Source organism: Aquila chrysaetos, chromosome 18 (assembly GCF_900496995.4).
Source record: "Aquila chrysaetos chrysaetos chromosome 18, bAquChr1.4, whole genome shotgun sequence".
In the NCBI taxonomy this organism is placed as follows: domain Eukaryota; kingdom Metazoa; phylum Chordata; class Aves; order Accipitriformes; family Accipitridae; genus Aquila; species Aquila chrysaetos.
In genome coordinates, this window is record NC_044021.1 from 20,375,712 (window position 1) to 20,393,859 (window position 18,148).

Consider the following 18,148-nt stretch of genomic DNA (forward strand, 5'->3'; position numbering starts at 1 on the left):
ATTTTTGCCAATTCAACTTAATTCCTAGGGTCCCCAAGGACAGTACAGTTCCCATGACTCTGTCTTTTCTCATCCCAGAGACATACATGATGCAAAGCTGTATGCATGAACAGTCTGGGCTGGACTGTGCTTTCAGAGGCACAGGCCCTTTTATCTCCTGCAGCACACTCAGTCTCCCACAGGATGGCTGATGCCACTGGCACTATTAATGCAGTACCTTGCCTGAATATGTCTCGCTTCCATGTGAGAGCACAAGTTAGAGATGTTTCCTGGAAGTTCTAGTGTATCTGTGCAGAGACTTGCATGCCTGGTCCCATGGAGGGAAGCAATCTATTGCAGTACAGACATGATGGGCTCCTTACATGTACATCTTCTCAGATCCAGATCCTTTTTTCATGGAACTTTCTCAACTCTTCAAATTAAGACTTCATAATTGACCCTGCCAGCCAGAACTGCAATACTTCAGGTTTCTTTCTTGTACCTTCAGGTTTTGTTTGGCTCCAAATTCATCTGTCAGGCCAACAAGGATGAAAAGAAAAATAATGTGAGCTGCTTAGCAGGAAACTTTATCCATTTAAAGCAAATCTTCAAATAGTTATTAAAATGCAAGCTTAGCTTTTCTTTTCTTCTGCTGCACAGAAGCAGCCTCAGTGAGACAGTCAGTATTGCCTATTTACAGAGCAGATTTTTCCCATTCTAATGTTTGTTTTAATGGCTGTTTCAAGTGCAGCATATAACCAGTGAGTAGTTAAATTTTGTGCCTGCGAGAGAGCTCTTATGTGTTGAAATCCCACAGCATGTTCACTGCTAAGCAACATTCAGTTTCTAGCCTCTACCCAAACTCTGGTATTCTTTGTTTTCCATATCCACATTCTAGTCTCCATCACACATAACTCTTTCAAGTGGTCTACACATATAAATGCTAATTGACTATTGCCTAACCCAAAACTCATGCATGATTTCAGTGCAAAGGCTTCCACTGACCTCATGGATCAGAAGTTTGATGAACAAAAAAGCCTCATAATTGTAGAATCACCTGAAGAAAAACTCTCTCTAAGTTAAGTGAGTTTCTTTTTTCCTAAAGCAATTATCTCTGAGTTCAACAAAAAGAATGTTAGCTATTTTAAAAATATTTCTAAAAAAATTAAAGACCCATTCTTTTAAGAGTATTTGCATTACATCAGAAAACATCTTTAAAGTATAACAATGCTGTTTGGAAATATCAAATGAAACTTTTTTCTCCTAAGAAAATGTCAATTTTTTAAAATAAATCAAGCCTTTTGAAGATGGCCAATATTGTTGGAGCATCTTCCTATGAATACGATAATCAGTGAGCCATCATGCTAGCCAATTTTACTGAAAGGCTCAAAATGTGCAGAATGATAGCTTTACAGATCTGTTTGTTAGCCACTAGCTTAACAAGGTGTCAGGGTGATAGAGGCCACAACTACTCATCTGCCAATCAACAAACCATTTCTCCTAAGAAAAGGAAATAAATGAAAAAAGCTGATTGCATACCTAACCAGGTCTTGCAGATACAGGAAACCATAAAAGCATGAATATTTACTATGGGAACCTGAACAATAGAGTGCTTTTACCAGTACTATCCAGTAATGTGATAGTACTTGGAAGAACTATTCTTGCTCCATTTACAAGTTTATAGGCAGACAGAGACAGCTGGCTGTAACAGGAACTATCAAACAGATTTGATTTGCTGTTTTTTTGCTTCTAGTTGTGAAAAGTTTGCAAAAAGAACTTGTTTTTCTACCTCCCTTGTTGCCACGAGTACCTAATGTAGGAACAGTTCTCAGAAACAACAGGTGCAAATTGTACATTTTGATTCTTCTGTTTCAGATTAATCTTCTTTTACTGGAATCAGCAAGACCACCACTGACTGAAAAATATTCTAATTAATCTGTGTTACAATGACCCTTCTCATTTTTATGTGTTCATTGCAGTTTAGGAAAAAATACTCAGAAATTCAGTAATAAACATTTTCTGAATTTCAAATTTTAAAAATTGTTGAGAAAAATGTTGAAAAAAGTGCCACAAATGAGACCTTTAGGAAAAAAGCCAAACTGAGATCAAACTAGGAATTGTGCTCATGTAAAGCCTCATTCCATAGTGAATTAAGAGGTTTTGAGTGCCAGAGACAACATGGCATAAATGACCTCTTCTCATATGTCTACTTTTGTTTATTGGTAACTGACTGACTGACTGGTTCTGCTTGACCTCCCTTATTCCATTAAAATGTTAACTACTTATTATTTCAGCTCATTTGCTTTTTACCAGCTGTATCTTTCTGGAAGTGTGCATAAGTAGCATACCCATACTGTATTTCAACATCTTATTCAAAGACACAGTACTGACATACACAAATAATGCACTTCTACGGAAATCTGTTCCACTCCATGTGGCTATGCTAGCAATAGTTTTCTGTTTGCCTTTTTTTAAATACAGATCAAGTCATTCTTCTTAAAAGGAATCATAGCCTGTGCTAAAGTTTCATAAATACAAAGCTAGATACAAACAGAACATTTTCAGACAACATTAATTCCTCTGCTGTCCTGCAGGAATCAACCTTTGTAAATATATGAATTACCTAGAAATATAGTGAATCTCTGCCTTGCTGAAAGGCAGAGTATTGTGGCATAACTTGGTGTGGTGTGCAACTACCATGCTAACCTGTTGGAGAGAGTGTTTACTCCCTTGGTGAACAAGCCTGAATCTTGCAATCTACTCCCTTTCTCCTCCAGGTATCCCACCTTTTAATTCGAGTCCTTTCCTGGGTGACATTTTAAGAGAGAAAAAAGACATCATTTCAGCTATCCCGACGCTCATTCAGTCACTTCACTGCACCAGTGGAGGAGGAGTGTTCCACTGCACGCTACAGGTACAGCCTGAAATATGAGGGGGGAACAGCACAACGGGAGAGCAGGGCTCTGCCTACAGCATGGCTGCAAGGTAGTTACAGCCTGGTTATTACTGGCAGACAATTTCACCCTAGATTCACAATGAATAAGTTCTATGCTGGTCAATCTCCCCATCCCCAGGATGTTTTCTGAGCAATAAGAAAATACTCTATTCTGTTTGCCACATGGTTGAAAAGATATTTGAGGGGATAGGCTGTGCAGCCTTTTGCTGTTGATGTGCAATAGCACAGCACGAGACAGGATTCAATCTCCTGTGCACAAATCTGTGTATCATAACCCCATAAGCACACCTTTGAATGCCATCTCTTTTGCAATAGCCCTTTTACAGTCTTATCCCCATCTTCTATTCTTTTCTTCACAACTACTTTGATTCTTAAAGTCTTGCTCAGCTCAGCTTTCCACGCAGTACACGATCCAGCTGGAAGCCTTCTCTTGTTATTGCTTTCCAAACCCATGGATTTTCTCTAGCTCAACACATTTCTCCTCCCTCTTCTGTTTCTCCTTTTGCAGTCTAGAGCCAGGCTTCTTTCTGTTCCTTCACACTTACTACTCCTGCTGTAAACACCTTCTCATCTGTAACCTGCCATCTGAAACAGATTGCCTCTTTCTCTCTGCCTCATCAATTTATTCCTGCTTTTCAAATCTCAATCAAAAGCATAGATTTTCTCCCTGCCCTATATCTTTTAATTTTTTTCTTTGTGTTATCGGCTTTATGCCTGAATGCCTTAATTAACTCACTGTAGAATGTCTTTACACAATGACTTTCTGTAATTTATAGTCTTCTGTATCTGTGAGGGGCATTTCAGAGTATATTATTTATGACATTTTCTGTAAAACAGAGCACAATTGTATTCCTGTGGTCTGCCAATAAATCAGTCTTACCTATAACAAAGTTACGTCCTGAAAAGAAAGACCATATATCATGTCTGTACAACAGAATTAATGAATCAACTGCTTTAGAGTATACCAGATTAGCTTGTCTTCTAAAATTTTCAAATAATACTTGGATCATCTGAAGGGTAGAACTCATTTCAGGCAAAAGCAAGGTATTTTGACCAAGTTAAATGAGTAAAACTGTTAAGTTATGACCAAGGCTCTCGTGCTCACTTTCATGAACTATTGGTACGCATTGGAAACTGTATACACTTGCACCAGCATTTTAAATTTACTGGCGGTGCAACTCCAATTCCCGCTGAACACCTGAAAACCTCATAAGTGGTCTCTTTGTGGAGACAATCAAAGGACAAAAAATAAATGACAATCCAAAGCTAATGATGGAAGACATCAGATGTGTCTGACCCTGTCCCTTAGGGAGCTGCTGGTCTTTGTTGCACACTGACAATTTCATGGTTGATGCCATTATGTCAGTAAGCTGCACAGACTGTGAAAGTATCATCTCAGAAAAAATACTGTCCACAGATGGGGGACGCAGAGATGTTCACACTGCTCTTGCCCACATTCAAATTGACATGGGAATAGAATTTTACTCGCTAGTTTCTGCATTAATTAATCCAATTTAATTTTTTCATAGAAAGCTTAAGAATTACAAAAATTTTGGACAATTCCATTTATATTTTACTGGATTTAATTATGCCTGTAGCATAGTAACTGATAAACTAAATACTATTCTAGGTCATACTCCCTGGCAGTAATCTTTCAAGAATACATTCGCAGAGAGGGAAGCAGGAGACAGAAGATAAGGAAATCAGTTCAGGAGAAAAAGAAACCAGGCCACAGCATACTTAATGGTGACAATAAGGTCAGATTGCTGAGCGAAAAAATGCAGGGGAAAGAAGTAGTATGGAAAAAGCCCGAAACCCTACTCATCTTGCTTTAGATAAACAAGATAGATATGCTTTAGATAATGCTTTTAGATAAGCTTTTAAGAAATGCTTTAGATAAAAGAGATAAATATATTTATTTGTCTTCTAGTCTTAGTTTACCACATCACCCGTTGCTGTGCTTGACACATGAATGACATGGGTCTGTGACAGGAAATATCCTCTCTATTCACATGTGTTTGATAACCTGAAAGTGTGAGAGGCCCTACTTTATGAATACAGTCCTACGCACCTCCCTTCTGTCTTTCAGAAGACAATGTCTTTCTTATAATGCAAAGGTTTTAGAAGAAGTAGAGAAGTGGTCTAGTCCCCAATTTGCTGCACTGTTAATTCTAAAGCAGTGTACCACCACCATGGGAACGGCATGCCCTACCATTCAGGGGAATAGATGTAACCAGTGAAAAGGACAAAACTGGTTTTGCAGAGCTCTGTAAACGTACCAATGAGAACTGAAACATAGGCAAAGTGAAGTTTTCTGGGACAGTGCTTTTACAGCCTAAGCCATTTATTAACATACCTGCACTGTGTTGCTGGGGCAGGGACTGATGGGGCCGGTCTGAAGTGGGACTCTGGGGCCACAGGCAGGGTGCAGGGAAGCCCCGGAGGAGGCTGGACCTCCCTCAGGGCCCTCACAGAAATAACATAGTCAATGTAAAGAAGTAACTATACATCAAACTGTTAAAATTTTCTCAGGTAACAAAGAAACATACACTGTTTGAGCTTCTATCAAATATATACCACACATTGCCAGCATAAGTGATCTGTGTGCTGGTTTTGGCTGGGATAGTTAATTTTCTTCATAGTAGCTAGTATGGGGATATGTTTTGGATTTGTGCTGAGAACAGGGTTGGTAATACAGAGATGTTTTTATTACTGCTGAGCAGTGCTTACACAGAGTCAAGGCCTTTCCTGCTTCTCACCCCAACCCACCAGCGAGTAGGCTGGGGGGGCACAAGAATTTGGGAGGGGACACAGCTGGGACAGCTGATTCCAGCTGACCAAAGGGATATTCCATGCCATATGATGCCATGCTCAGCAATAAAAAGCTGGGGGAAGAAGAAGGAAGGGGGGACATCTGGAGTCATGCTATTTGTCTTCCCAAGTCACCGTTACACGTGATGGAGCCCTGCTTTCCTGGAGATGGCTGAACACCTGCCTGCCAATGGGAAGTGGTGAATGAATTCCTTGTTTTGCTTTGCTTGCGTGCACGGCTTTTGCTTTACCTATTAAACTGTCTTTATCTCGACTTGTGAGTTTCCTCACTTTTACTCTTCTGATTCTCTCCCCCATCCTACCAGCAGGGAGTGAGCAAGTGAGTGGCTCTGTGGTGCTTAGTTGCTAGCTAGGGTTAAACCACAACAGTCTGTCATATGTTGTTTTCAGGTAGAAAATAACTAAGCATTTAGCAGTGTTTTGTACTACCTAACTCAAAGCATACACAGGGCTGATTACAGCAAAACTACTCGCAGCTGTGGGCTGACAGAAAGAATGCCTATGACTGTCGGAAAAATCTATCTGGCAACTGAGAGGAGCTTGTCTTAACTTGTTTTGTTCATTTTATTTTAAAGACAATGTTTATTGTCATAGAAACACAGAAGTATTATGTTTCTACAATCTGCAAGTGAACAAGTCTCACGGAAAGAGGGAGAGGAGTCCGGCTTGCACAGTGTTGAGAAGGCAGCTCCCTGTCTTCAGGAGCTCACTGAAGGAGAGTAAGGCAAGTTCGATGGCTCCCAAAGAACAGGAGCTGCTCCAGCCAGAGCCTTGCAAGGCAACTGTCCTGCTGAGTTAGGAACCACAGCCCTGTCCTTCTCATCATATCTGAGCACACTTTTTTCCTAAAGACTACTCTGCTCATTAGAAAAAAGACAATGTGTCTGGGAATGAATCACTGAGTAGTATTAAATAAATAAATAAAAGCGGGAAACCCTGTTCAGCAAAAAGTGAAACTCTCTGTCTCTCCATTGTGTTCCTGAGCAGCCATTCCTCAGGATCCAAACCCTTCTCTAAAAGGCCTTTTGATTCATAAATTTCCCATCCTTAAATCAGGTAGCCTCCCTGACCCCTCCTCACAGCTTCCATGGTGATTCTTCGCCATCAACCTACCTAAAACATGGACTTAAAACTGTTTTGCCTGTAGCAATAGTCTGTATCTTGTCTACTCTTATTTGAATAATTAATCTTCAAGGCATAACAAACTTTCACTGATGGCTTTCTGCAAGGCACAAAAATTTCTCCTGGCATTCCCAGCCTACTTCAGTAAAGGTGAAGCTATAATATACTCACATAATGCTCAGTATACAAAATGGAGTTTGTAATTTAATACAGGTTCAAAATAGCAAACAGAATTCACATTTGTAGATCGAGGTTTCCTGAGATGCCATTGAAACTCTGAGGCAAAGTTATGGAGCTTTGCCACAAACTGCATATCAGAAATGTACTTAGAACCTAAATCCTGTGATTTCACTTTTTACTCATATAGGAATTACATGTATTCTCTGGGAGTATCTTTATCCCAGTCTTTTCTTTTATGGAAGAATGACTAAGAGACTGATAAGGGCCATTAGAATTATCAGAGTTTAACAAGGATCTGTGCATGTTTGCATAAATAATTAGGTTCAGAACAAGTCTTCTGGACGAGGACTCTATATTAGTACTTGCAAAATGCTCAAACCATGTTTCTAGCGCTTGTGTTTGGTTTTTTTGTGTCTTAATTCAGTGGCATCAATTACCATTCCAGTGACATAATTTTTCATCCATGTGTTCAAAATAATTTTTGCTTGTAATTTCAGTTCTATGCCCCCATCTGCCCCCCTGCTGCCCCACCTCCCAGAGAAGCATGATTCAGCATCCCTGATGGGAGACGTGGCTCACAGAGAGTATGTATCAACATGACTTTATGGACACTGACAAACATGGACTGTTCAGCAGCTGGAAGAGCTCAACAGAGAGACAGACATACCACTATGCAGGATCACCTCTACTGAAGACCCAGCAGGGTCACTTTTTATCATTCACACCACCATGTGTTTTTTCCTCTGCTTGCAATTTTATCGTAACACAATACATGATATGCCAGCAGGCATTTCAGGGTAGTTTGGTTTATTTGGACAAAATACATGTTTATGAAGAGAACTGGAACTCTCTAGGAAGGAACTTCTTTTTCATGGCTTTGTTTCCTGAACACAACTAAGTGATTGTTGAATTTTCTGCAGGCAACCAGTTATGTATTGCTGACTTTCCTGGCTTTTGGGACCTATAAAAATTCAATGGCCAGAGAGGCTGGAAAATGATGAGACACTTTTCTCTTACTTTTCTCTCCACCCTTCAGAATGGTTCCAAATATATTTTAGATTAGGGAAAGTTGTTGGTTATGGACTATCTTTTGCAAGCACTCTCTTCATCTTGTCTAATGACCTTCTTTCTGATATCCATGTTGTGAATGGCAATTGAGATGTAAGCTTCCTCTCCATCTCCTTATGGCAGGGACTAGAACAGGGTATAAGGATAGTAAAGCAAGCATATGAACAAAGATGGTAGGGATTTCCACACAGGAAAACAAAACTGATGCAGGAGGACATCAGCCCTTGGTCCTCCAAATAACCACCCATTGACACAAGCAAGAAGTCAAAAACAGGGAATGCAAACAATCTCATAATATTTAGACCAGAAGGTACTATTGAAATGTCATTGCACTTCCTCAGATCTTTTATTGGCTGAGAATTTTCTACTTCACTATTTCTAGCCATTCGTACTTGGGTCATGGGAATAAACGAGTGAATGCAGAGCAGGCAGCGAATGCCCTTGTCCTCAAGATGGATGCATTAAACCACACTCCTAACACAATGGGGGAAGCGATGAAACAACAGTAAAGGAGAAATAAGAATAACATGATCCTAGTCCTATAGCAATGGGTCATAACAAGTGCATGTATCTATGCATGTTACACAATTGCAAGTTCCTAGTCACTAGAGAACATTATGGAGATTCTTGAATACTCTTTCGAAATGGTACAGTATCCCTTTCCCATATTTTTAGTACGGACCTTCAGACTATCCATCCCAGCATGACAGTTTCTCAGAAATAGAGAGAGGAGGGCTGGAAACAGTCTGCAGCACAAAAATGAAATTCTGGAATTATTACTATTACTGAGATACAGGGATGGCAATATAATGTAAACAAACAATTTGTAAGAGTTTTGAAAGCAAGCTCCCATCTGTTCTGGATACACAAAAATGCTACAGAAGGGACTATAACTTCCAGCATAAATGGTAGTACTGTTAATGTCAATTTAACAGGAGAAGGAAAACTGCTATACATGTCAAACACCATAGCATTATGCAAAGGATCCACAAAGAGCAGAAAATCAAGTCACAGAAATAAGCTGGTATGAGTTATTCCACAAGGAAGCTGGGGCCAGAAGCCCATGTATACAGGTATGCCTGATACACTTTGTCAAACCAGTGCTGAAACGTACTCTGCAGTAAATAAATTATAATAATTCCCCAAATTCTTCACATCTTCAAAAAAAAAAAAAAAAAGACCTTTTAAATATCTGATATAGTAATGATTCTGTCAATAATCCATATCCATTCTATAGCAGCTGCTGTGAATCACTGCGTTTCTCACTCACAAATCCAGAATGACAAATAAGGCTGTTCGGGAACACAGGTCCTCTCCAGCAGGGCTGTGTGAGTAGTGTGGCATTTGTAACAGCACTTAGATTATTTGGGAGCACAAGTCCTCCTCAAAGTCATGGCACAGACAAAAGAATTTAATCCACCATCACAGATGCAGGATTCCTTTTCTAAATGGATTGGTGATGAGACCAGCTGGAATTACAGACATCAGAGTGAGTTATTTCGTTCTGCTAGTTGAGAGGAAAGAACATTTTCCAGTTCTTCAGCAGAAATATACTTGCTGAAGTCATTAGGATGAAATAGATCCTACCCTTAGGAAACTAGACTGACTACCGGGATGTGCATTTGGCCTGTTTCATAGAGGTGGCTATTTTCCTGCAATTACCTGGGAAGGGGAAAGAAAGGGAGACTTTGATGCACTAGACAGAACCACAAATATTATTTCATATAGTACATGAAAAAAAACCCCAAACTTTTTTTCTTTATTATACAATTATTTCCCTCTTAATGAAATTTTTGCAATTTTTCTGTTGATTTGTGTTAATACAGGGTAACCGCTGTTGAATTTAACAGGTTTGCCCAAAGGATATTCCTTGGGAGGCTATACAAAACCCTTCAAAAGGCATAAAGGGCATTTGTACATGGGGAAAAATTGGAAACACATTGCTGCTAGAATACAGAGGCTATAGTTGTCCATCAATGACAAGCAGAGGTTTTGTAGCAATATGGCTCATCTGGTAGGACAGAGGTTTAATTGGGTGCCATCTCCACATTGCCAAAAGTTACAAGTCAAAGCTACAAAAATCATGACTTTAAAAAGATAAGTTTTCTCCCATGTTTCAAGCAAGCACTTGGAACTGTTTCCACAGAGTTGGTTTTTTTGTAGGATTTAATTTTTGTTGTTGTTGTTAAATGCTACGCAGTGTTGTGACAATCTCCACCATGTGTTAGAAACTGGCAATACTGGTGACCTGCATCAGCATACAAGGCTCTCCAGGCTGCCTGAGACAGCCCCAAATACATTTTAAGTGCATGAGGAATCATGTAGAAGGTGATTGGGAAACTTTCATCTAAAAATGGGGAGTACCTCATTTAAGAAGAAAGATTAATCTACAAATCAGCTTCTTTAGTTTGAAGTGAATATTATGAAACAATGCAGTTGCTCAATTCTCCTGTTCTACCATATCCCGGCTCTTATTGGGATACCTATACAGCAATGAGAGATCCTAATCCCAGAGGCTGGTGGTCAGTGGCATGAAGTCCAGTTGGAGGCCAGTAATTAGTGGTGTACCCCATGGGTCAATACTGGGTCCAGCCCTGTTTAACTTCTTTATTAATGATCTGGATGATGGGGCAGAGTGTACACTCAGCAAGTTTGCTGATGACAACAAACTGGGAGGAGTGACTGATACACCAGAGGGTTGTGCTGCCATCAAGCGCCACCTAAACAAACTGGAGAAATGGACTGCAGGAACCTCATGAAGTTCGACAAGGGGAAGTGCCAAGTCCTGCACCTGGGGAGGAATAACCCCATGCACCAGTATATGATGGGGGCCCACCCAGCTGGAGAGCAGCTTGATGGAAAAGGATCTGGGGGTCCTGGTGGACACCAAGTTGACCATAAGTCAGCAGTGTGCCCTTGTGACAAAGAATCCTGATGGTATCCTGGGCTGCACTAGGGGGAGTGTTGCCAGCAAGTCAAGGGAGGTGATCCTTCCCCTCTGCTCAGCACTGGTTGAGGCCAAACCTGGAGTGCTGGGTCCAGTGCTGGGCTCCCCAGTATAGGAGAGATAGGGACATACTGGAGAGAGTCCAGTGAAGGGCCACAAAGATGATTAACGGACTGGAGCATCTCTCCTGTGAGGAAAGGCTGAGAGTTGGGAATGTTCAGCCTGGCGAAGTGAAGGCTCAGGGGGCATCGCAGAAATGTATATAAATACCTGAAGGGAGGGTGCAAAGAGGAGAGGGCCAGGCTCTTTTCAGTGGTGCCTAGTGATAAGACAGGAGGCAATGGGAACAAACTGAAACACAGGAGGTTCCCTCCAAACATCAGGACACACTTTTTCACTGTGAGGGTGACTAAGCACTGGCTCAGGTTGCCAGGGAAGTTGTGGAGTCTCCATCCTTGGAGACATTCAAAAGCCACATGGACATGGTCCTGGGCAACTGGCTCTAGGTGGCCCTGCTTGAGCAGGGGAGTTGGACCAGATGACCTCCAGAGGTTCCTGCCAACCTCAACCTTTCTGTGATTCTTTGATTCTGTGGTTCTGTATTTATTGCTTGCCAGGAAAGGTTGGTACTATCTTTGTTTCCGTAGGTGATTTCCACTCACACCAGAAGACTCCTGTCCTTATTATGACAGTGTCATATACAAGACTTTCAACTCCTAAATTATTTCAGTTTCCATGTTTACTGTCAGTACAGAAGAACTCATTTGAATCATTGGCTTTATCAGCAAATTGGCAATGTGCTTTCAGGACCTTACATATTGAAACACATATTGCTTCTAATTCTAATGTGCAAGAATTTATTGAAAAACAAACACTGTTGGAGTTTCATCAGGTTACTATATTTCTTCTTAAATTATGTTTCTTTAGGGAGACACCTAGCATCCTGATGAACAATAACAGATGTGACTGTTTTGGCCCAGTACCAGTCATGAGATACATACAAATTCCTGGAGGATGTTTTCACCATCACAAGCTTTTTGTTGTTTAACAGTAGATTATCACTGACACTAACGAGCTGCTGATAACTGCCCATTGTATCTTTTAACATACAGGACACAGTCATAGGTGCTGACTGCTGAACAACTTCATGTGTGACATCTAATACCTGGAAGTCACTGAAGGAGCATGTTTCTGCCACAACATATACACACACATACTGTGTTGAGGATAGGAGGATGCCTGAGATAACTCATTACATGAGACCAAACTTCAACCCAGACTTAAAACGGCACCTGTGAAAGCTTACTGGATGTTTTTCTTCATGGTCAGAAGAGTCAGAGAAGAAAAGTGGGGAAACTGGCTTATAAAGTGGGATGCATAGGGGAAAGCATTGGGAATGACCAAGGCGGGGTGGTGCTGTAGCAGCCAGGTGACCCCTGCTCCGAGCAGGAAGGGTAGGGAAGATGCCTGGGGTAGCCTACATTCGCAGGGCAGATACAGGGTGCTGGGTAGAGGAGATACGAAAGAACATAGCTTCATGCTCTGACAGAGGTGTCAGCAGAGCTTTCAATACAAGATGCCATTTCTCCCAGACATCTTGACAGTGAGCAATAATCTCATGACTGTGAAATGGCTAGTGCAGTCCCAGTGCTTTCTTATTGGCACTAGAAAGTTCATGTGCTAGACTAGGAAAGAAAACTGATTCAGAGAAACAGTGATATAAAAGAATCAAAGCAGCAGTTACATGAAAGACCAGTGAAAATTAGGTGCAGATATTTCTCTAATGTTCCTTTCTTTTAAGAATAGAACAATCCAAATTCTTTTGCAGAAGACATGTAAGGCTTTATTTTAATGGGCAATAATGATGACATCAACAAAGTGTATTAGTACAGCTAATTTATATGTATAATAGTCACTACACCTGCACAGACCAGAATTTGCATACTCTATATATTTGCTTAAATTATACTAAGATCCTTAACATTGTCAGAGTGGTGTAAGTTGGCATCTACATAAATGAAAGCTAAGCCCACTGCTACCTAATTTGCTCATGCAAAGGAGACGTGCTCTCAGATATTGTCTATGCAATTAAGAAAAGCAATACAGATTTTGGTCAAGAACGAGATTTTTTAGATCATATTAACTGAAAACGCAACAATTGTTTTATCACAAACAAAAAGTAGAGGTAAAATAAAAACCACATGAATATATGCCATGCTTATTCTACGTTGCAGTTCTATCCTGAAAGTTTATCATTTTGGTGCAGTATTTACTATATATCTTTTATGTTTAATGCAACATAAAGCCATCATATTTAAAAGCAGTCCCTAGCTTCAAGACCTGATTCTCTGCTCTGTGAAATTAGGAGTACCTCAGCTGAAAGAAAAATCAGTCACATTAAACCTGAACCCAAATTTTCTTGAAACCTTGGAGCTATGCTCTTGGCTCCCCTAAAGCGAACATAAAAATGCATGCTCAGATTTCTGAAAGCACATCAGGAACATTATGTAGGTTACATGGCAAACAAATTACACTGAAGAAAAGACCCACAAGATCCTGGAAATTTTATTGCTGCAGAGCTCAGTCTTTGGGGAAAAAAAGAGAATTCTACTGACACATACTGAAAAAAAACCCCACAGTGTTTTATGCAGGGTGTGTAGAAAAGGAAGGGAGTAAAGCTGATGGTGGGAAAAACAAGTGCAATATCTCATAACAAGGGAGTTTGTTATTATTACAGCTAGCAGTAATAGGCTATTATGCATGGACGTTTAGGATACAAGCAAGCACAGCATTAGAGGGAGCTCATACTGCAAGATTATTGTGAGATTACCCTAAAAGAACTTCACAACAAAATCTGTGACTATAACAAAAGAGTTCAATGAACTGCTTGATCACAGGAAATACTAGAACAATGTGCATCTGGACAAAATAATCCATGTTATAATTCACAAAACCAGCAGCTGAACTGAAAAAAAAGTGCAGTCCAGTTTTTGCATTCACTTCAGTCAGTTCATGTTTCTTTGATACAGTTCCACTGGCAATGTAATACTGGGAAGCCATTGTTACAACACCCACCCTACAACACTATGCATGACTGCAGGTTTTCGGTTACATTGCTGTTCACAAGCCCTTTTCTTCCTAAAGCTGGTATTAAGTGGCTAGTACCCTACAAATTAGCTAGTACATTAGCAAATAGTGAGGTGCAATAGGAGCAGATATAAACAGCCAAATAGTGGATGCTGAGACCTGATACCCTGCAGTGTATGTATCTGGAGGCTACTACTGGGGTTTATCTATGGTATTATTACCACCTGGTTCCAAGGACCAATGCTTGTTAGTGGCTAGAAGGCACTAGGTGCATTCCTAGAGTGCATCCTTGGGCTTACTCACTTACCATTTACTTCTGAAGTATCTGCACATAACTGAATTCCTGAACTCCCTATAAAGATACTATTTTTCCTAACAAGTAGGGTATCTTTATAAAGTGCAATTTGCTGCCATGGATACTCAAGCTATTTCTGAATTAACTAGCTCAGGTTCCAGATACTCAGGCCCTTGCTTGGATATACAACAAGTAAATATGAAAGTGTCTTTCATTCTCTGATTAATTCTTGCACAGACTCCAAGGGAAATCTCTGTCTTACAGTGCTGGGAGGATGACAGCTTCTTCTCTTGTGAGCCACCAAAGCTGTTTACCTTCTTGAACAGGAGAGAGAACAAGGGAGTGGAAAGGTAAGATTAAGAAAAGTTATAGACTCAGAAGGCTTAGGCTCCAATGCAAAGCTGTCTCCAGTTCTGTTTGACTTTACTATAACTGTGGGGAATTTTTTTCCTGCATTATTTTGTTGTAAAGTAGTATGTTAGAGCTATTTTTGACATTGGATAAGTACATTTCACTGTTAATTTGGAAACCTCAAGGAAGTGTGACTCAGAAAAGGATCTGTTTGACGCTATTGGGCAGCTTTCATGTACCCATGAGGAGAATGTTTGGGTCTCGGCAGAGTCTTCAGTAATTTGAATGTGATGTTTTATTTGCCTGATTAGGTAGGCTTTTCAGAAAAAGCTGAGGTTGTTCAACTTAGTTCCATTCAGTTCCATTCCATTAAAAATCTAATAAATAGATTTTTGAGATAAATAATCCAATGACTCTGAGAGCAGTCACCTAGCAGGATCTACACTGTTCAACACCTGAAAGTATAAAACCTGTAGGCATTCTGAGAACTTGTGATGCCAGCACATAATAGTGGTTAATAAAGTTGAAAGAGAAATCTGTGCTGCTCTACTACCACATAACCTACACCTCTGCAGAACAGCTCCCTATCCACCTACAAATAACTTGCAACCTTTATGTAAGACCTCAAATTTGACTTTTCATCTCCATTAATCCCAGCCAATGTGGAAATGCTTTGTAGTTCTGCTCCTTTGTTAATAAGGCCAGAAAATGATCAGAACAAATGGAGTGTGCAAACCAGCACTGAGAAATAATGAAGCAGTTCTTGCACAGTGTGATACACTTTTGTTCCCAGGGTTTTTCCATTTTTTTTTCTTTATAGAAACAAACATAAACAACTATTGTGTAATAACCTCAATAAAGCAGTCCACTTTAATGCCATTATCCTCTCCGGAATGAGGAGTGATATTGTCTTACATTATGTAGTTTAGAACAATATATACTTAATATCCTCCAGGAAGACATACAACCATGTGATGTTTCATCACAGTAACATGGTGATACTTTGTGACGCTACAAAGATTATTATGCATTTATGAGACCTCTCTATTCCTGTCAGCAAGCAGATATCCAATACCTGACTTAAAGTTCATTTTCTAATGAACACGTGAACATGTGTCTCTACTATGCCACTCGTTGGCTTAATTATCCTTAATTAATTCTTGCCTTGGCTATGTTGTTGAAGAGAGTGGGTATTTGCAGAAACTTTACTTTGTGCTGATTTTAAGGAGAGAGAACAAAAACATTAGGAAGACTTTAAAATAAATTTTCCAGCATAGGTAAGTTATTTCTGGTTATTCTAGCAGTTCAGCTAACTGCATTTTAACATCTAACATTTGACATTTGACTAAGTAACAAAGATCTTCTTCAGTCTTTAGGCAAAACTCTACTTCCAGTCATTGACACCTAATGAGAACTTCAGAATGGGGTCATTAATACGAGTCCACACTTGTAGGGAAAAAACACACATATCTTCCTCCGCATCAGAAAGACAAACTTAGGAAAAGCTGCCATAGCAGGCACCTTGGTAAAATCCTGTATGTGACACTTTGCTCTTGCTTTATTTTTTGGTGACTTAGATGGACTGCCTAAGACAGACAGACATTGAATGTTTGAAGATGATTATAAGCCAGGTGGGAGGCATTTTCTAGAACCCAAAGCAAAAACCAGCTTATTGATTTAAATATATAATTGTTAGATTGTTGAGATTTGTTTGTGTTTTCCAATTATGATGGGCAGAATATAGAATAATTCTATCTATAAAATATTAATGGCACTTAAGTTCTTCAGGCAATAACTGGCATTTTCTTTTTTTGTAGATTGTTATATTACTAATGCCCTCCAGTTATTTTGCTCTAAGTTGAGACCACCCCCCTGTTATTAACTCACAGCCAGCACTCAAATTGTCATTTGCATAAACTTTGCCTGCCTCTGGCAAGACGACAGGAGAAATGCCTTTTTTGAAATCATCAAACAAGTACTTTTCCAAAAATAAATTGAGGATTGCAGCCATTTTTTAGCTTCTGAAATAAATGAAGCTTTCAGCCAATGTATCAAATTAGTATATGTAGGGAAAACCTCAAAGAGAGCAAACTGTATTATAAATACAGTACTTGTTAAAGTGTTGTTAAAGGGCATTTGAATTGGCATGTTATACTGAATTAAAATGCAACAGCATCCGGACATAGGACTAATTCTTCTAAAGGTATTCTCTAAGGACTGATGTAGGAAGTAAGCGACTGGAACAAACTTGCTGATTATGATATTGCATTTTATTCTATCATCTCCATTTTTTGCTTAATGTTAAATATACATTCTTGCCAGACTGATCTCTCATTCTAAAAACTATGGGTTTCAATGAGGGAGGAGGAAGGTAGAATTACATTAAAACATTGCTTCAGTGTACATCTACTGATAAAACAACTTTGAAAAAGAAATACATAGTTGTGTTTTTCCCCATACCTTCATTCCCATACTACTCTTGTATAATACCTTGTACAGTATTTTAAACCTCTAAAAAGCCAATGATATTTTTCTCCATTCCTCTTCTTGTTTGCCTTTTACTTCATAACATTAAGTACCTTTACATAATAATAATAGTAATAATATTAAAAGGTCTTATGTGTTCTGGACTAAAATCAAACATTACAGGACCTCTAGATTATGGACATTTTCATAGGCCAGAGTCTAAACTGAAAAACATACATTTCTCTGGATTTAAACTAACATAATTGAGATGGGAATCAGATGCTGTTCTATAACTAAAAGCCCAATTATGTCAATCAAATATATCTTCAGGAAGCCAGAAAGCTACAAAAAAAATTTATCATCCTGCTCATATTAATATATAATTAGTTAATAAGCCCCTACAGAGGGGAAGTAATTTAAAAAAATTGTAGTGCTAGCTGTATTGCATTTTAAAGACTAATGTCACTTACAAAAAGGTGCACCTAACTGGGTTTTTTTGAATTGACATTGCGCTACCACTTTACTTTGCAGCAAGCTTAGTATTTCATTTAGGAGCTCCAAAAAGACAAGTTCAGAGAGAGAAATCACGAGTCCATTATGTATTTGAAATTATTTGTCATCATGGATATTTTATGAGAATTTTATGAAACTGTAACAGATGGTGAAACTTTTACTTGGGCTAGAAAGAATTTATGTTTCAAAAAGTAGCTCTATCTGATTTCATCAAATACATTTTCCACACATGAAGAGATTACAAAACACCTTAAGCCTCCTGACTTTTGAAAGCTCTTTGACATTTAATATCGTGTCAGAAAATTTTGACATAGAGTCAAAGCCAGCTGAGTAGAATCAGATTATGTAGAAA

At 39.3% G+C, this 18,148-nt stretch overlaps 1 long non-coding RNA gene across 1 annotated transcript in view; it reads right to left on the minus strand.

Moving 5' to 3' along the window:
* Window positions 1-18,148, minus strand: part of LOC115352976 — an 87,212-nt gene that overhangs the window by 50,390 nt on the left and 18,674 nt on the right. Inside the window, exon 2 of the long non-coding RNA XR_003927357.1 lies at window positions 218-510. This is a non-coding gene — a long non-coding RNA (uncharacterized LOC115352976). The remainder of the gene's footprint in view (window positions 1-217; window positions 511-18,148) is intronic.